The sequence below is a fragment of the Anas platyrhynchos genome, chromosome 4 (genome assembly GCF_047663525.1).
Source record: "Anas platyrhynchos isolate ZD024472 breed Pekin duck chromosome 4, IASCAAS_PekinDuck_T2T, whole genome shotgun sequence".
NCBI classification, from domain to species: Eukaryota; Metazoa; Chordata; class Aves; order Anseriformes; family Anatidae; genus Anas; species Anas platyrhynchos.
In genome coordinates, this window is record NC_092590.1 from 5793169 (window position 1) to 5814686 (window position 21518).

Genomic DNA, 21518 nt, shown 5'->3' on the forward strand with positions numbered 1-21518 from the left:
TTTATTTGAAAATCCATCATGGAAATTATTTTACTGAGGAAAATGGAAGGGAAAGAATCTGAGCAAAGTAACATTTTTGCAGAACATTCATAATAAAAATGCACTCAAGTTTTATGACAAGCTTTTTAAAGGCACAAATACTGTTATGCTGATAACACCACTAATTTAGCAAGGAATCCTAAGGATCTGTTAGGCTTCTGGTTACTCCTATAGGCTTCCCATTATATGAGGGCAGTTAAAATTACAATTTATCATTTAAAAAGAAATACTTTTCAACTGTGGTATTTAAAAACACTTTCCCTTCTCAGTCTTCCCAAACTCTTTCGTAATTTTGATGATGATCTCTATGGTATTTCTTGCTTTAAAAATCCCATCAAAATATATCATTTCAAAAAAAAAAAAAAAAGATTTTTAATAGACTTCCTCCAGGGGATTTCTTTGAAGATAAAAGTAGAAAATTATATCTTTGTTCTATTCAGGAACAACAGTATGAAATAAAACTTTTTAAAAATCAAATTTGATGTATTAATGACTTGTGGGACTTATAAAATCATGTATTTTTCTTAAAAGCAGACTAAAGAATCTATTTGCTACTCAAAAGACGAAGGTGAGACATAATTGTTGAAACTCATAATTCTTACTGATTCAAGTATTTCATAAATATTTAAACATTGAATGTAATAGATATTTAAGCTGACAAAAACTTTAAAAACTGATGAAGTGAGAAACTATTCTGAAGCCAATCTTTTTAGCCAGCTTTGCTGTGCAGTGGTATTATCTGTATGTAGCAGTCATGGCATCCAGAAGTCCCTGAACATGTAGCATCAGAGCTCTCTTCAGCTGCTACAGTAGTTGGTGGTATGTACCTTCAGAAACACCCTTGAGATAAATTCATGCCAAACCTCAGCTGGTCCCATAACAACATGACTTTACCATTTGCCTAAAAAATTGAGCAAGCACCAGGGGTAGTCAGGTCTACAAAACCCTGCATTTATGACAATGTTCCCCTCCGAGAGGACCAAGGACCTTAATTTCCTTCCTGTCCTAGAGCCTCTGTGAACCCAGAAGTTTAATTCTGGGAAGAATGACAGAATCCTATCTTAGCCCCACTGAAATCCAGTGGAATTTTGTCATCGGTTTCAGTATAGGCATTACAGTTACTGTTCAGGAATGTTTTGGATTCGTGTTGACCACACAGACCAGGCATACCCGGCATTTCAAAGGGTCAAATTGCTTGATGGGTACGTAATGCTCTGCTTTATCATCCAGCATATACTGACCATTTCGTATCGGAAAAAAATTACTGTCCCAAAGACCTTACAGTTCACTGGGCATATAATTTGACAGTCAAAAGATTACATGATTGTTCAGCCAAGGATTTTTGGAATTTAGAGTCTCTTCCAGATATTGTTTGACAAACAATATTGTATTGTTGGTGTTCCGGTAGATCAAAGGTAGGAATCCACCCTTCGGTCCTTTAAATGGGAGCCTTACTATAGTTTGAATGACTACAATATTGCTTCATGTTTCTTTGAAGTCATCGCAGCATTTTATTTAAAAACTTAATAAATTACTTTAAGTGTTGAGATGAAGCTATTCTGGAACTTTGTCTTTTCAGAAATGCAGAATGATATTACAAGCTTTCTCTTGTGTTACTATTATAGGAGACAGTAAGAAACAGATTATTATTTTTTTTTTAAGCAGTCCTAAATCTAGGCAATTCACATGCAGCAATTTTGAAGCAGTTGGCTGCAGATCCATCCATGCTGTTAACATTTATGTGAATAGGTCTTGCAACACTCAGGAAGTTTCAGATAAATCTTTAGATAAGGAAAAAGAACTGACAGGTAAATCTAAAGCTGTCAGCCCTATACAGATAATAGAATTATCTATATGGAATTGCATAAAAGAGAGAAAAAATAATACAAGGAGTTGGGGAAGTAGTTCTGACCAAACTAACTTGGTATCTTGGTATCTTTATGTGTAGGAAGAATTTTGTTGACAAAAGATAATAGTGGTAGAGTAATATGCTGAGAAACTGCATGTAATTTTTATGTTTAAGAAAGTGCGATATACAATTAATATGAATTTTATTAAAATGATTTTATATTATTTCAAATAACTGCTAAGTTTGAAATTTGAATGAGGAACAATCACCAAAAATATATGGTGCTAATTTCTCTGGGTTCAGCGATTGCCCTTGCAATTGTGTTGGGGGTACTTATAGAACACCAGAACAGAAAATATGTTTTATCTGAACAGTGATAGAAATACTGTAATTTGGGGTTGTTGTTTTGTTTGCTTGTTGTTGTTTGCTTTGTTTTTGTTGTTATTTGAAAAATCGGAGCCAAAATAGTTATTTCACGGAGGAAGAATAATTTTAAAACAAAAACAAACAATTTTTTTAAATGAAACATTTTTGGGGAAAAATCAAGATAATATACCTAGAGATACTGCATAAAGAGGGAGAGAAGAGCTGATTTTTACCATTTTTATCTATTTATAGAACTTCTCTTCCAACCCTACATACAGTAAGTCTGTACATCGGAAGTGGGGAGCAGGGAAGCTGGAGATATGGTTGACTTGTTCAGTTGCCTTTAGTGAATAATTCTTCTGATTAAATCCTGCACTTTGAGTCCTTCATTTCAGTCTGTGTAGGAGATGTAACTACTAAAATATTCTCTATTTCAAAATTTTCTGGGTTTGCCTTGTGTGTCATAATTAATACTAACATTATTTTTGAATGCATTAACATGTCTGTAGGCCATTTTAGAAGAGCCTATTTGTTTTAAAATGCTTATATTGCTATGAAAATTAACATTACAAGCTTCTGTTTTATTTTTGTTATTATACAAACTCCAGATACCAGCTAAAATTAATTGACAAAATCCAAATGTATCTCTAGTAACTGTATTTTCATCAGGTCTGAATCAGCAATCTTCAAGTCTGTGCTGAATATTAAGCAAAGAAAGGATTTTTTGTTTGTTTTGGTATAACAGCTCCACTGAAACAGCAGGTCTTTTCTGTGTAACTTTTAGCAATCTTTTCTTATATTTGAAATAGTGATAAATATCAGGTTTAATAAATCTGAGATACTATAAATTTTTGTCCACTTTAAATTGTCCTGGGCAACAAAATATGATTATGTTTTTAAACACATTTGTAAAAATCAAAGGCAACTTAGTTATCCTAATTGCAAAGAACCAGTTATTTTGCCCAAAAGTAGGTAGGATTATGAGATGGTTATAATTTGACATGGTAGAAATTAAATCTCGTTTATGGATGAAATATTTTTTTTTAAGTCATTTTATAAGCGTTAGGGGAAAAATGCTTTTGTTGGGGGATCAGCAGATTGTGATGAGAAAGTTTTATCACCAGGGCTGGTAATGATAAATTTAGGGGGCTTTGGGAGAACCAGAGGGTGAGCCATTCTCTCCTGGTGACCACAAGTTGGACTGACTGAATCACTCCTTGTTTTATTCTAATAGCATTCTGGAGGCTTCACATGTCCGGCAATTGCCTTAGCTGCTTTCTCTCTACAGTAATGCATTTATTTTTATATCTTCAGTGTCCCCTCAGATATAAGGACCAGTGTTTTCAAAGTGAATTTTGAGTTTTAGTTTCCCCACGCTAAAGGTGTGCAGGATCACCTCTGTCTTAACCAGAAGCTCTGGTTGCCTGAGATTTCTGAAAATTGTCTTGTCTCCTGGCCAAGCCTCATGGTGCTGGGGAATAAAGATCTAGAACTCCTTCCTATACTCTGCATTGAAACCTGTTTTGGATGTCTTCTTGGTAACTACTAGTAAGTTATAATATTAATTTAGAGGGTGTTAAAAGTTTTCAAAATTTAATATCCAGACTAACAAAGATGAAAAATATTTCTGCTACACACGATCATAATTAGCTTTTCAAATTATAATATAGATCAATGGCTTCTTATAAGAACTGATTCTTATCAATAATTGATGAATTAGTTGAAATGTGAAAAACAGGAACAAAAATGGATGTTTCAGAAGGAAAACAAAGCTCAGGCTTCAGAAACATCCTTATTCAGGTGTGGACAGTGTGTGATTAGAGGTAGTCCCATTAGAGGTCGTCTTTCTAATAAATAAAATTAGCAATTAGGAGGTATCTGACAAGCAGTTCATACATTAGGCATTAGACAATGCTGCCATTTATCTCACCCTTAATGCCCAGTCATCATTTTATATTTTTTATTAGTCTCACATTTCAAACCATGACAAGTTTAAAAACTGAAACAAATACATTCAAAGCTTTTTGTGTAACAACTTAGACCCAGTAAATGGAATTAGCATGGAGAACGTTAGCACTTAAGCAAAATAAAACAATTTGATGCATATTGATTTATGAGCTTGTCATCAACTAATATAGAAAACTGCAGTGATTGTAAATCATAGGGTGCTATGTATAAATTGAATTTCATAACTAATTTTTGAATTGTCCCCCTATCAAAAAAAAGAAAGAGAGTGAAAAGAAAGGGAAATGTACAAGGTAATAATAATATATTTTTGGATATGGTAGTGCTAACATAAAATGCTGCTGCTTTTCAGATGTCATTAACAAAAATGAAGACATTTTAAGATAATGCCTACATCACCAGTGCATCCATTTTAGTTAACATGGATTAATGCTTCTACATGCTCATATAGACAGCTAAGGAAACAGTCTACTTGATCCTTGAGGAGACTGCAGGTTTCCAAACTCATGGTGCCAGCAATGTCTGTGGTCCTGCCATGTATAGGGAAAGGCTGTTGAGACTGTTTGAAGCTTCTCATGAACTCTTAATGACCATCTATGTTCCTAGCAATCCTTACCATACGTAATCGTGAAACACAGCCTTTTCTGTCTGTTGTCCTTTTAATTATAGCCACAAAGGTATAAAAGCTGTTGTTGAGGTGTGAAGCCATAAAAGGGACTTGAATGGCCATGTCCTGTTTTCAATTTACAAATCAATTTCAAAATACACCAGGTTTGCCAACATCTTTCTCAAAAAGCCTTCATTGTAAAATGCACAAATTTTGTTTCAGCCCCAAAATTCAGTTTATTCTTCCCTGAAATTGGATACAATGAAAAAAAAAAAAAAAAAAAAGAAGGGGGGGGAGACAAGGGAAAAAAAGAAAGAAAAAAAAAATGCCTTCCAATCCACCCAGAACAGATGGCATTCTCAGATGAATCCATTATTTGTAGAGTTTTCTAGACTCTTTCAGAAGCTTTCAGAAGACTAAATCCCTATATAGTATTCATGTTTCTTTAAAAACTAATTTAAAAGCAAAATTTTAATGCTTGACGACTTCTTTCTTTTTGTGAGAGTACTGCCAGCATGCTTTGTTTCTTTTTTCCAGTGGTTAGTTTTGCCAGTCTATGACTTCTTATACGATTATTCTGCAAGTGAAATATGTTTCAGCATTGCCTCTTAAACTCGTCAGGTTGTTATTTTAGCCATAAGATAAAATGGAATCAATTCAACCCGTGTTGGACTTCTAAGCAAATAGGTTGCTTTCAATTAATTGTTGGATCTTTGTGTCAGCTCTTTTGCCTAATCTCTTTTTGAAGCTTTTAGTGCTGCCGTTCACTGGAGAATGACAGGAATTCCTGTGGGATTTATTGGCAGCAGCCAGCTGCTGTTGTCTGGTGGTAACGCTGTGATCTGTCACAGGTAAAGTGATTTAACAAATTGTGTCATGCAGTGGATGTGTTATTTAGGGGCTGTCCATAAATGCAAAAATCAAATCTTATGATTTCTTAATCGTTTGATTATTGGATCTTTTATAAAAGTGTGTGATGCCTTCTTGAGACAAGGCATGCTTCTCTAAACAGTTTGTATTTTATTTGTCTAATAAAGTATCAGGTCACACTATTTATAGGCAGATGTACTGATTACTACTGATCACTGCTGACATTATATTCAGGGGTTTTCACAAATATCTTACTAAAACATAGGCTGTAATCCTGGATGTATTTTTCCATATCAAACAACACAATACCTCTGTGTGAGATAAATTCTGTGCTGTTACCAACAGAGCTAAATTCATGCTTCATGAACTGAATATTCATGCTTTAGTATGGTTTCTGATAATTTGTAAGGTGCTACAGAACTTTTCATGCCTAAGATATAATATTCAACATTGAAATGTAGAGTATGCTTCAGCTAAACAGTCAGAAGCAGTCACAAGAACCATATATATATGTATCTATGCACACAGAGACAGCGCCATATGTATATATATATATTTTTTTTATTATTTTTAATAACGAGCTGGTAAACCACTACATTTGGTGTTAGAAGGTAACCATTCTGAGCACCAGGGTCTTCTCACAAATTAGTTTTATAGTGTTTCAACTTTTCAAAGCCTCACTGGGAATAATACTGATCAATATTTAGAATCATGTCCCCATGTTGAATTTACGTTGTTGAATGTGGTTTTCATTTTGAATGATGTGCGTGCTTAATAGGAAACTCATGGAAACTCTATAGAAAGATCTGACTGACTCAGCTTGGGGTCAGTTGTTCTGAAGGAAAAAAATGAGTATTTCTTGGAGTGTTCAGTCAGTGCTGCACTGGCTGTGTAATCATGTCTACACAAAAACATCACAGAATCGGTACATTCTAATACAGGCAAAAAAGTTTTTTCTGAAAACTAGTGAAACTGTTTTCTCAAGGCAAGAAAATGGAAGTCAACCATTTATTGAATCGTAGAAAATGATTCTAAATTGATTGTTGTTGCCAGCTGACAATAAAGAGGAAGCTGGACAAAGTCATGATATAGAAAGTTTCCTATTAAATTCTCACTCCAGATCTACTCAGAATATGTAATATTCCAATTTGTGTCTGAAGCTCACATTCGAATCTTAGCTCTGGAAATTTTGCTTTGTCTGCCTTTGTAGGATAGATACAGAGCTGCACAAAGAATAGTTTAGACCATCCTGGGCATGTCTAGCTCCCAAAAGAAATCCTCTACTTGAACCTAATTACTGATTTCTGTTATCAAATGAAGATTAAAATTATTTGAATCTCAATTCAGTTTCTTTTTTTTTTTTTTTTTTTTTTTCTGTATTTAGAAGTATAAAAAAGTGTGCTATGTGTGGAGTCTTATTCTATCAGGAGAAAAATCTCTCTCCGATTATGCACATGCACAGAGTTTCAATTTTTAAATTTCATTTCTACTTGGCAAAATATATGCATTTTGTCTTTTCTTCATGGAGTGCAGACATTTACTTTATAAAATCAAAATGTTGAGGACTAAGTCAAAGTTCTGGCTGAAATGGTTGCATGTCCTGCTGCTTTCGGCTGATTGACTTCTCTGCCACAGATGAAAAAAGCAGCATATGCACATCTCCCAAGCAGCATCTCACAGCTTTAGACAAAATTGAAGGAACACTTTATGTTAGGTAAATTATGTCATTGCCACCTCACAGTATGGAGATGGCTGAAATGGTTTTGGAAGACCTTACTTAGTAGGAAGCACAGTTACTTTAAAGGCTGGAATGTGAGAACAGTTTATGATCATGGGAGAATTCCCATTCATCTAGAAATACCAGGCATTTCTGGCCTATAACACTGTAAACATGCCTTACAATAGCTTATCTTTGAAAATGCCTGTCCTGCTATATCCTATTACTAGTAAACAATATACAGATAATTTTGCTGTGGTAACTCCCCTGTCCTGTTCTTTTAGCATTGGGGAATGCCTGGATACTGGTAGAGGACTGCCCTTTCGTTTAAATTTTTTCCCCGCTCCTGTGATTTGTCAAAGTTTGACCATTTTCAAGATACTGAATAACATATATCCGCTCAGCTTGGTTTTTTATAGGCAACAGGGGATTTATTGGCAATGAGAAGGACATTCAACTAGTTGGAAATTGTTGATAATTAAGGATGAAAAGTAGGGAAGTATCTATTTTAATAGGTAGATTATTAGTGCTGTTTATTTTAGGGGATTTATCCCTTTACTTGTGAGCTGCATATGTCTAGAATAAAAAAGAAAGAACTCAAACAAATCTCGCATTACTCAGGTTTTATTTGTATTTATATATTTAAATTTGACATCACAGTTCTTGTACTGAAATCCTTCCTCAGATAACAAGGATTTTCTGCATGTCTAAGCAAGAATGCCAATGCAAGCAGTTAGAACAGCCAGATGGAAAAAATTTAGCTAACCTAGGAATATCATATTTAGCAGCTGTAGAAATCAAGTGATATGATGTCGCCCAGGAGGTATGCAGATAAATGTCTAATCCTAACATATATGTCAATGCGATACATGCATGTCCTAAAAAACAGATTTTTATTGCCTGAGTACAAAGATAGGCTTCATTGTCAATATGAGGTTGCTCTTTTCTGTAGAAACAATTACAGAAAAACTTAGAAAAGGAGGAGAAATATGCACATCTAATGCAAATCACTATATAAGCGAATCATATAAGATAAAAATTAATGTGGAGATATCTATCACAACTTGTAATTATGCTTTTTCAGAATCTTTTTGGCAACACTGTACAAAAAAACGGATACTCTCTTTATTTCTTACATGGCAGTACAGTTCTCTTCACTTATGGAATTCATTTGCTACTATGAATTATATAGTGTCAGATATGGTACAGTTTGGGATATAAAAGGTTTTCATTATGCGATAGGGGGAGAGAGTTAGAAAGAGATCAAGAAAAAAATGATGAAAGGGTAAATGCTCAAAGCTTGCCAGAGGAAATAGAAAAATGAAATGTTTTTTCTTGTAGTATTAAAAAAGACCATTTAGTAAAATGCTACATTGGGAGCTCCTCAGCTTATTCCTCAATAAGAGATCTCATTAAGCCGAACAAATTGTTCTTAAATGCTCTGTGCATGAGATCAGATTTCTCAAGAAATTTTGAGATACGACTGCAATAGTTTATATTTTTATGAAATATAATAAAGTATGAAAAGTATTTTAATGGATTGTTTTAATATTTAAAAGCCATCAGTTAAAAATAAGTGAAATTTTAAGGAAAAGATATCAAGATCAAACTGTTCCCTGTTGAAGCATAGTTTTTAATAGCATGCGTGTAATTGTTTAAGTGGCATTAAGCAAAAGTTCCAAGTACAATCCAGTACCATCCTTATGGACTGAAAATCAAATGCGATTTAAATCTTTAAACTCTCTATGAAATAAATAGGTAAATAATGTTGGTCTAAGAATCCTCTTATGAGTTCGGCATCTAGGAGACCCCGATCAGTTATTTGCTCTGACTTGCTGTAAGCCTAGGGTACCTTTTGGTGGTCTTCTGCATAAACCCAAGCTTACTCACTTTCAGGACATTTGGCCATGATTACTCTAAGTAATTTTATCAACCTAGTATTCTGCTCAATATACATGTGCTCTCCAGTGATGCAGTTCTAGGGACTATATAGTTTCCAGTTTCAAGTAGTTTATGCCTGCCTGGCTGGTTTGTTGCTTAGAAAGCGTGAACTCAGATTCATCTGCAGTAAAGTTTGCAAGCAGACACTTAGCTTCCCTATACATCTCATTTTCTGTCTATTACTATTAAGGATAATAACACTTTCCTTTCCCACTACTGTGTTGTACAGATAAGCACATTATTTGTGCAGCACAGGGGAAAAGACACCATAAACATTCATTTATCAATTTGCTAAAACACATCCAAGGCGATTATGCAGAATATAGATGCATTTCTAAATGCCTAGGGCTTTTTAATTAATTCATCTAATCTGTTAACAAAATAGAGCTAATTTATTATTTATTAAATTCTTAGAGCATATGTCAATTCAGCAATTTTATAAACATGAAGGATACAAAATACTTTTTCCACTCAAGGATACCTAATTTGAAGTAAAGAAGAGTTTTTAAAATGTCCCTGTGTTCTTTCAAGTGCAGTAATATTTAATCTAGTTAGCACAAGATACCAGAACCACGGAATATCCTGGAATACGTGGGACCCACAAGGACCACCGAGTCCAACTCCTGGCTCCACACAGAACCACTCCAAAACCAAACCCTGTGTCTGTGAGCATTGTCCAAAGGATTCTTAAACTCCATCAGGCTTGGTGCCATGACCACTGCCCTGGGCAACCTGTCCCAGCGCCTGACCACCTCTGGGTGCAGAGCCTTTCCCTAACCCCCAGCCTGACCCTGCCCTGTCCCAGCTCCATGCCGTCCCCTTGGGTCCTGTCACTGTCCCCAGAGAGCAGAGCTCAGCGCCTTCCCCTCCGCTCCCCTCGTGAGGGAGCTGCAGGCCGCCATGAGGCCTCCCCTCAGCCTGCCCTACTCTGGGCTGAGCAAACCAAGTGTGATTGATATATGGAGTAATAATTCGTGTCAAGAAGACAGTTAATGTTAATAAAGAAGGGGGAGATGTGGGAGTGTGGCCATGGGGGTCGACAAGCCCCATGGTTGATGATAACATCAGACTCCTAATGATGAGGCCATCAGGAATGTAAAGAGTTTAGAGGGAACAAAGAAGGGTGATTCAGGAGCCTTTTATGAATATTACTAAATTCAGATTGAGTTGTATCTTCATTTATAACACAAGGGACCTCAGCTGCTCCTCGGACATCTTCCTTTCCAGACCCTTCTCCATCTTAGTTGCCGTCTTTTGACACTCCCTAATAGATTTATGTCCTTCTAATACAGTGGCAGCCAAAACCACACACAGTGCCTGAGGTGAGGCCACACCAACACAGAGCAGAATACCACAAGATGTCAGAAGACAAGCAGGTACATATTTTTCAGTGAAATTTTACATTCTAGACCTAATCTCACTGAATTCAGTGGTAATACTGATGCTGACTTCAGGTGGAGAAGGTCTTCATTTTACAAGCATTTATAGTATGCCAGCTTTATGCACGTGAATAGCATACTTAACTCAAAACTGGTTTCATATTTATCTTATATAAAAATACTTGGGTTCTGCTTAAAAGATCTGGCCTTTGAATTAACACACTCCTTAGTATCGGAGGCCATGCCTTTTTTTTGTTTTATCAGCACAAAGCACTCAGCTTGATGCTAGTTTCCACTAACAAGTGAAAACACTTCACAATGTATTTGGGGTAGAAATAGCATTTGCATTTCCTGCTAAACTTGAACTTCAGACTTTTCTGTTGATTGATTTGTATTGTTATAGACTACTTACACTTGTCAATCCTGTTTTTAAAATAAGAATGGTAATACACTAAAAGGATATTTTACAGGGCTATGCAGTGTGTGTCTTTTTGTGTGTGTGTGTTTCTTTTAAAAAATGCTGCTAATTCTATTTTCTTACTGTACTGTCAGTCACCTGCAAGTAGCAGATTGAACTATGAAAACTCCAGAAAAATGTAATTTCTCTTTCTGTTACAACTCTTTCTCCACTCCTATCTCTTCCAGCAGAAACTTTCAACCCCAAATATATAAAGTTAAAGGATTTGTTGAAGGCCCTGAAGGTTATAGACAGAACGCCATTTTTGTTAGGTTTTGTCTGTCTCTACACTCATAGTCTGTATTAGTTTCTTAAGTGACATTTTGGTAGTTGATTAGCACAATCTCTTGGTTTTCATGTATCATATGCTTGTTTCATCAGTGATAAAATATTTTAGTCCATCCATAATTATAACTGTTTAACTATTTTCTGGAAACCATACTGTGCTTTTCAAAGATAGATGTTTCACCCCAAAAGATTGTGTTTTATCCAGAATTCACAGTGGGTCAGTAGTAAAGCTAGGATTAGAACAAAATTAAAACAAATATTGAACTGTTTCCTAACACTGATTTTGTTCAAATAAATACCACACTTCTGTCAGTTGCCCTCAGGGTTTTTTGTAACTACCTGTCCTTGTCATCACTAAGTTTAATAGTAATTAAACCACTGGTATTTGTTCATATCCCCGTAGTGCTTTGTGCAAACTTGACATTTTCTAGAAGTAAAAGCGTGCAAAATACTTCTCCTGACTGATGATGTGAAAACCCAAGATTTGTCTTTGTGTTATTGACTGAATACAACCTCACAGGATCTCCCACAAAAATTATTGTTAAATTTCAGGAAACAGATAGGGAATTTCTTTGAACTGTTTTAAAGCTGAGAAGGACTGGAAAGAGGGAAAAATCCACTGGTGTAATATCATTAATTATACTCAGAAAAGTACAGCTGGCACATAGAAGCTGGGAAAATCAGTAAAAACAGATAATCAGAGTTCTGTTGAACTTCTTTAAGTAAGAATACAGTAAGTACCTTGAAAGCAGAGGTTTTTAAAAATAAATAGTTCAGAAGCATATAAATTTGTAAGAGGAAAGTAGCTAAAATAGAAAACATCCTAAAATGCAATAGATTTTTGTATTTGACCACAATCTGTTCCATAACACACATTTTGGTTCTCTTGTGTAATTCTTAACTTCCCAGTGTTTTGAAACTGCTGATTTAATACAGTGAATGTAAATGGAAAGGAAGCTTTTGGCTTGAGCAAGTAAGAAAGAGAAGCCTACACAAAACAGACAGCTAATAGACTGCCAGCCAGCAAAACAGGCTGCAAAAATCCATTTCAAAGTAAAGATGCCATTAGATAACAACGCTTGACTAAAGCAAATAAATCAGTCCCTGAAGTTGCAATAAGTAGTGATAAACTTTTTGCCCTATAAAAAAAAAATAATCAAAATACTTTGAGAATATTTTTAGTGTGAGCAAAGTGCCAATCATTTAAGAAGATTCAGGCAACCTCCTTCTCTCCTCTGCTCCTTTGCTGCTTAGCTTCGAACTTGCATGGGCTGTCTATGGGAGAGCTTTGTCACTGACTGTCAGGGGTGCTGCAAGTTTATTTATAGCTTTTAGCATGCTGCTTATAGTTAGTTTCTTACCCGTCCTTCTCTTTTGATATATTTAGTTCACTGTCTTGTGTTTTTAAATTTGGATATTCAGTAGAGCTGCGTTTATTAAGGAAAGAAAATTTGGTTTCATGCACATACAGACTGGTGCCATATCCATCCAGAGTTCAGTTTCACTGTAAAAATGCCGCTGGTAGCTCATATAAATCTGTTGTTCTAGACAGAGAATAAAGCAGCATGCAAGAAGAAAATACATCTGTCATTGTATGGTTTGCTGATGCATGTTTTGATCTGTTTCTCTTGACTTTCAGCTTTATCTTTGTGCTCACAAACATCAGCTCCATTAATCTCTCCGTAGCACATGAATTAGGAGAAGATGTTTTCAGCCATGGCCTGCGTATTTAAAATGGTGTGATTTGGTCTGTAAGAACTCATCTATAATTTACACAAGGCAACTGGCCAGACTCAGAGCTGAATGTAGTGTTTGGTGAGGAATACACTCAAAAATACATATAAAGGAACATATATCTCATCTTCTTGTCAAGCGTTGCAAGAAATACTTGACATGCTCACCAATCAGTTTTAACAAGCCATCCAAATCGGTCTGCAGTAAGCGCTGTGTTCATGCTGTAATTTGTGGTTTACTATATGCAGTGATTCATTCCAAGTTGCTACATTTTCAAAGGCCAGCCTAGTTCAGTACTTGTGTATTTTCTGACTAGTTTAATCTCTCTGCATCAAGACTTCACTAGCAAATACTATTTGCAAAGCTGACAGTAACAGTGACACTATTGGACAAGTAAGGTTTGTTTGCCAATCTGAAAATATTTTCAAAAGATACCTGTTATTTTTGAACAAATGTTATGCTTCAGATGATAAAATTTGTAAGATCATCTTGTTTGAAAAGGTAAGACTGGCAGTCCTCCCTCACATAAGCATTTATTTTCACTGTTCCTTCTGCATAGACGTAGTAACTTCAGCAGTTTGGGAGTTACCTTGATGAAATCAGGGTTCAAAATGTTGCTGCCCAGTCTGTTGTGCATGAAAGTAGAAACTTGCCTGAAAATACTTTAATCAATGTGGATAAAGTCTGCCTTTGAAAGCATCACCCTAGGTAAATTTTAGCTGTATATACAGTAGTTGCCATCTAAAAAATAATCGCTTATCAACTGTAGTGCAAAATATTTGGGATTTTCTGGCACATTCCTTGGAAAGAGAAGCACATGTCTCTGAAGCAACTGCTTCATTTGATCTTGTTACTTTTAACATACTCTTCTAATCTATTTTTCCATTCCCCCCAACTCCTGTCTTTAGCTTTTGTAGTGTTGTGAAGAGTCTTTTTTCCCTCATCTGTGTTTAAGTCCAGCTGCACTACTTGAAATGTTTATATCTAAATAAAATTCTCACATTAGTGGCATCTTTCTGTACTAATCTCTTGGAAAAAAAATAAAAAATTGCATGCAAGTGAACTTGCTCTGCATGACACTGAGTTGCTGATATAATCCAACAGCCATTGCCTGGTAATCTGTGGGTGAAAAGCCCAGCAAGCCTCAGCTTTAGCATGAAACGTTATCATGCATTCAGCATCCCTTTTCTTTTTTATTGATGCCGAATCATACGTAATTAACTGTAGTGTATAGGAAGCGTATTCATGTCTATATATCATTTTAATACTGATTTGAATGTGCATTTTAGTGTTTCTGATTGAATGCTGTTACTCTAAATGCAGATTTTTTTTTTTTTTTCTTCCAGTCCATAATAAAGGATAAGTGTGATACTGGATGAATTAATCATTTGATACTACTACACACATGACAACATTTCTGTTCATTGTAGGGTGTTCAGGTCTTTGAGAAACACCCATTTTCAGCTGTAATGCAATATTTCACAGCTATGAAATACATTTTCAGTAAAGTCCATCTCTAGCCTGGTCCACCTGTCTATGGCCTTGTCTCTTGTTTGAAAGTAAGAGCAATTGCACTCAGCTGCTGTCTGTACGGTTTTGTGTCACCAAGACACCAAGACACACTGCAAGGTTCCAAGATGGGTGGTTATAACCAACCTAAGTATCCCAACACTTACTTTGAAATATGAGCAATTTTGAAACCAATGAGGGTCTAATATCAGCAGCACGAATCTTTTGTTTTTATACCTTGATGAAATTCCATTTAAAATGAATGATTCTTCTTTGCTTATGCCAAAAAATAGTTTGATCCAATGTAAATTCTACTTGTACTAAAAATCTAGATTTTAACTTCCAAATTATAATGACCTTTGAGAGAATTACATCTTTCTTATTCCCAGCTGGAGTTTATTATAATTTCTAGATTTTTCTCAAAGATAAGAGTGTGATGTGGTTTGGTTTTGCTTACATTAATATTTCTTAAACTGTCAAAGTGACCACAGAGTGCTGGAGGTTATAAGAATCAGTAAGCCAAGCTGTTACTCCTTAATACTGCCCTAAATACTAAAGTTTTATGAGGCTTTGTTCCTGAATGCCTGCCGCTGTTTTTCACAGGTAAAACCATGATTTAGTCATTAACCTGCTGTTTGTGTGTGGCAGTTGTTATCAAATGCAAAAGACGCTGAAATAATGAGAAGCATCTGTTAAATTGGCAGAGCAAGGAGCTCTACAGGAGGACACTGTCCTCGTTTCACCCTTCATACCCGTGCATCAAAAAAACAATCGCAAGATGCGCTCTGTGTTACAAAACCTCCATGAACTAGCATAGGGGCACGAGTGTTTGATCTGGGGATGGCATTAAAACAATTATCTCATAGCTACGTGCTTGATTTAATTGGAACTGTGACACGTTTGGATTCTAAATGTGCACTTTGAGCAAAATGGCTGCAGCATTGGGTTCTTCCCAACAGCTTGTAACTAGCAGAGTAGACCAAATCGGCTAACAGAGAGCTACATGTAGTGTACATGAGGCAGCAGGCATAGAGCACGTGAGAAAAGTGGCAGGCAGCAAAAGCCAAGTTACAAAAGGCTTGTGCTAGCTATGAACCACTCATAAAAGGGAAGAGTTGCACTAGAGAAGCTGTCTAGAAAGTGCTGCAGAGCAAACCCCATGGATGGATTATGACTAGGAAACGAGCAGGAAGAAACAGGTATACGTTTGCTCTTTACAGATACCTTAAAGGAGGCTGTAGCGAGGTGGGGGTTGGCCTGTTCTCCCATGTGCCTGGTGACAGGATGAGGGGGAATGGGCTTAAGTTGTGCCAGGGGAGTTTTAGGCTGGATCTTAGGAAGAACTTCTTTACCGAAAGGGTTGTTAGGCATTGGAACAGGCTGCCCAGGGAGGTGGTGGAGTCACCATCCCTGGAAGTCTTTAAAAGACGTTTAGATGTAGAGCTTAGGGATATGGTTTAGTGGGGACTGTTAGTGTTAGGTTAGAGGTTGGACTCGATGATCTTGAGGTCTCTTCCATCCTAGAAATTCTGTGATTCTGTGATTCTGTGATTCTGTTGCATGGTACTGGTGAGAAAAGGGCCGTAGTCCTGTGAGTCCCCATGTCTCATTCTCCTGCCTTGCCCCCCTAAGAGGCAGAACAAGAAGTCTTCTGTAAGGTATATTTCTAGGTAAGGTTTGGATTTCTCACATCTGACCACTAGTATTTCAGACCATCCAGTAAGCCAAGCAGAGACCAAGCAGCAGGCATGGGAATGATCACAACCTTTCACCTTTTCCTTCACCAGGAAAAATGCTTATTAAGCAGCGAGAAGTGCTTTCCTGCTAATCATACACTGCTGTAAAACTTTCCAGCACTCTTTCTTGTCAAGACAAAATGAAACAGCTGAATGGTAAAAGAAGGCAATTCAGAGTATTAAGTGTTGAGACGTAGGACCAAGCCTCCAGATTTCCTCATGCTGAGAGCAGAGGCACCCCAGGTATCACCAGCTAAAGCCCAGTCACCAGACATTGATCTGGTTTCCTGTCCCTTCTCACAGAAAGGAGAATTCAAACACCAAAGGGAAAGACCTGTCATCTAGACTAACCGAGAACCTTCTTCTGGCAGCCTCTCCTTTACGTTCTCCTTTTAAGAAGACCCTGTGAGCAGATTTCCTGTATGAAACAATGAGAGTGGGGGGAGGAAATCAGGAAAAATCTGTTTAGTTTCCACTGTTGTGTACCTACTATTGTGAGCCCTCTAAAGCCAAAGACACTCTGCGTAGCAGTCAGCAGTCCTGTATTTCACGGCCTCCTTTTAAAAAAAACAACACTCAAGCCACAGCTCTGTGCTCCTGAAGGTGTCAAAATCTGTCTTGGTCTCAGCCCCCAGTGCTGCTGCAGGCATCGCTGCGTTGTCACTGGCGAATGAGTGAGTACACTGCGCACTTTCACGGGGTCTCGTTCCTTGTCAGCTGATCAAATGGGTGTTTTGACCCTGGTTTGCAAGGGTGTATATTTAAGCTCAGTATATTTGTCTGGATTACTCTTTATTAAGAATCGGGGGACTACTAGGGCCAAATTGTGACAGATTGGATGGCTATTTATTAACATGCCCAGCTCAGTAATTTTTACAATCCTGACCTCAATGTGACTGTTCTTTTTGCTGTCAGCAAGTAAAATTGAAGTAGTATTTAATTCCTAGCAAAGGCCATAGGGTGAAATTAACATCTGTGGGGTTCTCTCCACAGGATGCTGTTGTAGCAAACAAATGGCAAAGCCTCAAATTTGCCATGAAAAAAAAAGAAAAAAAAAGCCTATTTTATTTTTTAAAAAGCAATGAGATTAATTAATTTCTTGTGGTCTCCAGACAGGGCTGCAAGCAACTACATGGCTAGAATTGAATGCATTTGTTATCGCTTTCAGGGTACAGAGTAGGCCAGAGACTTGCAGCTCTGTGAGGATTCTCAGGTGCCTTTGTAGCTTCCTTTGGTAGCACTTCAGCACTTGGGATTGGGTTTCTCATGTTTTCAGTGTCATCTTTTTTTTTTTTTGTATGAAAGAGTTGATGGAAAGGGATCATTCTTAACTTCCTCCCTAGCCCTATTTTCTAGCTATCCAGAAGTCTCTAAATCCTAAGAGGAACTAATGGAGGTGTAGTGGGAACTAGCAACTTTTATTACAGACCTGCATATCTGTTCTACAGTAACCTAGTGCAGTCCTAGCCCTTCCTCCTTGCTTTCTGCCAATTTTCAGGGGGAGGTATGCGTAACAGCACTGTCCTATGACTCTCTGAGTGCTGAATAGTTCAGGAAGTTTCATTAATAAGCCATTCACTGGTGAGTGTTACAGATTACAAACTTCACAGATGTGTGGACCGTGCTTTTTCCTACCTTAGTCAAAGGAGATTTACCTGTTGAAGTCTTCATGAGATTTAGCAAGTGTTTCAATGTTTGTCATCTTTTCCTACCACACTGTGCCTCTTTCCCTCTTACTCTTGTGCCTCTTGTTGCTCTATTCTTTACATTATCCCTTTTTTCCTAGGCTTACTTAAGTTGTTCTTCATCTGCTCAAGTTTCTTCACTTCTGCTTTGCAGTTCCTTTGGGATCATTGTTACTTCAGTTCCTACACAAGCTTGCCAGCTGAGTTAGGACAAAAAACTCACATTTTGGGTACATCTTACAGTTCCCTACAAGTGTCGCTGTAAATCAGTCATCTGAATATTTTTCATGACTAGTTTGAGTTCCAGCCCAAGCACTTGACTTGCAGTCATGAGTGCCTTTCTCAAGTAACCAGCAGATCTATTCACATGCCAAATCAGAGGTCTGCCACCTTTTTTTTTCTTCCTTAAGCATGCTCCTGTTTGATGAGCCACTACAAATGTGTTGCTTTTACCATCTAGAATTTAAGGACATAATTGTGAACACTACCATGGCTTAGAAGAACACAAGATTTGAGCATAATGTAAGTTGTAAAAACTAATTGAAAAGATAATGTAGGAAGCATTGGTGTATTCATACATATTGTGCACGTTTAAATAAATATAGAAACTATTCTTCTGAGAAAGGCACTCTTTTGGATTACTTAAAAGCAAATATTTATTTTCTGCTTCCTGTTTAAAATGTGCAGTATAACAATGAAATTACATTGGAAACAAAGCTGTTCTTTCATCATTACTGCATGAATAAAACAAAGATCATAGGAGACAAAATTCATACAAGTAGGGGCTTAATTTGACCACACAAAGAACATCTATTTTCAGTTTGGCTTATATATGCTATATAGTATATTGAATACTTGAGACAAGATGTAGATTACAGATTAGCTCATATGCATGCAGTAGGCTGCACAAGGATATAGCATAGCATAAACATGATGTGGTATTTATTAAATGTATCTACAATGGTATTTTTGCTCCGTATGAATTTGGATAAGCTTCTAAACATTGACATGTTTACATAATATCTGACCAAAAGTGTTGGAAGGAGAGAGCTTTTCATTACACCGCAGAAAGGGCAGAACAAACAACTATAATTAAGATTTCTGTCTCTCAGGTTTAATTGCTTTCTGAAGTTTCACCTTTGAGTCTCAGATGTTCCACTCTGCCTACAACTGCTTGCATTTTTATTTTGCCTGGAAAGTCTGAGCAAAGGCAATTCAGCTGTTCCTGAATATGGTGAAACTGAGTGGTAAAAAAATCTCTATGCCAAAGTAAAAATAAATATGTATATGATTTATCTGCATTTGTATTTATACAGAGAGTGACTTTTTAAACACTTTTACAGCCAAAACTACTGGGAGTTGAAACTTGAAATATGGCTTGGAAATTGCCCTCACCAAGAAGAAAGGCTTTGGAGTTCTCTAGAGAAAATCGGTTTTCGTCAGACTGAGTTATGGGCATATCAAATTGAATATTGAGAAAGCAATATTGAATATTGAGGCTTTGCAGGAGCTTTTCAAATGGGCTCACAAACTGAGCAGATAAGAATAACTTACACCAACAGTTGGCTCAAAGAGCTCCTTAAAGGAACTCTTTGCTCAGCAAAAGGCTCATTGGTCCACCAGGCTCTGGCATTAAGGTACATGTGGACGAATGAATAGCATTTAACCTAGCTGTGGTCAAACTTTAAGTTGACGGTGGCCCACTGACTTGTTCGTTATAGTTATTGGGAATATTTTTAGTGGAAAATGTTAACTAACAGGTGTTTCCGTTCAATTTACTTTTTTAGTCCAGCTAAATCCTTAAAACAACCATGACATGTTGTAGATACATGAGAAGTTGATCTCTCTGGTTTCCATCTCTAATGGAAAGCTTTAGATTTTTGGCCTCTGGTCGTTTTTGCTGAAGGTTGGAAGTTTGTTATAGGAGCTAAAAGAGAAGTTTTGTCCTGTTCTCTAGGGACAGTTGCTTTTGACTGCAGGAGACAGGAATTTTTTACTCCTGAGAGCTTAGGGGAAAACCAGGAACTTCTCTGCTGGTGCATCCCCCCAGATGAATAGGAATCACAGCCTTTTGTAGGCTGAAACCTTTCTGTGCTTCCCACCACAGAAAATCCTCTTCAAAATTCATCTTCAAGTATTTTATAAATGACAAGGAAAATCCACACTGACAGGTGTCAGTTCTTTTCTGAACAGACATCACAAACTTCTTTTTTCTCTGCTACATCAGCATAGCAATGTTCATGCTACTTTGTCAATCAATGCTTCAGCCTTAAATCCAGTATAAACATGCACCAGGATCCAGTGAATTCACCATGACTAAAATCAGTTTTGCTCTGCCCTTTTTTCTTTTCCTTGTTTAGACTTTGATTTAAAGACGTTGAGTAAAATCCAGATCCTGATGCAGTCACAGGTAAAATTCCCTCTTGACGTCAAGGGAATTAGAATTATAGCTACTACATTAGCATTGTAAGACAATATGATTCAGGAGCCAGTAATGAAACAAGGTAAATTAAATTTTGTCCTTAAATTATCATAAGATTTGGTATAAATAATTGAGAAATGTTGATTATCATGCACTGTGGTTTCTTTATTTAAAGAAGATAAACAATAATGTTAGAGATACAAAAGGGACCAATTCTGACCACAAGAGTGATAAATGTTCTGAATTTTTTCCCCTCAGTTGGAAGGACCCTCGTAGATAGAAAAAGAAGTTATATGTATTTTTGACAACTCGGTATTCTGTTATTCTAGCAGGTTCTCAGGAACAACAAACTTTAACAGGTACCACCTTGAATTTGACAAATCTTTCATGAAAATCATTATTATCTGCTAATTTTTATAGCAGTCATACGCCCACATCCAAGAACCATCTGTTCTGCATAAACGTTTTCTAGCTGTCTGAGGAAGGCAGAAGATCTTCAATCAAACTAGATGTTCAGGTAGTTTTCAAAAGCAGAACGCATCTCAAGAAAAACAAAGAGCTAATATACTCTTATTTTTTAACTCCTAAATAGTTTCCTGCTTCAATAAGTAAATAGTCATTAGGATAAATATAAAGCATCTGTTTAAGCTGTGCTCAAAGTAGAAACATTGAGAGAGCAAAGGAGATAGTAAAGTGCCTGCTGGAGCATATAGGGGATGTTTGCTGAATAAAAGTGACTACAGCTTTGAATTATTGAAAAAAAAAAAAAAAAGAAAAAGAAAAAAGAAGACAAAACATGGAATAGCAAAACTCATGATATATGTGAACCAAAAGTCAATTCCTCTAAGGCTATAAAGCTCCATCAGATAAGAAAGAGGAGGAAATTGTTTAAGTAGGACATTTCAGCTTTGTCTGAGTGTGGTAATACTATAAGGTATGCATAACCGTCTGTTC

At 36.6% G+C, this 21518-nt stretch overlaps 1 protein-coding gene across 1 annotated transcript in view; it reads left to right on the plus strand.

Moving 5' to 3' along the window:
* The first annotated feature begins 1336 nt into the window (after window positions 1–1336).
* Window positions 1337–21518, plus strand: part of ARSJ (arylsulfatase family member J) — a 180165-nt gene continuing 159983 nt past the window's right edge. Inside the window, exon 1 of the mRNA XM_072036893.1 lies at window positions 1337–1454. The gene's annotated coding sequence lies outside the window, so the exon portion shown is untranslated. The remainder of the gene's footprint in view (window positions 1455–21518) is intronic.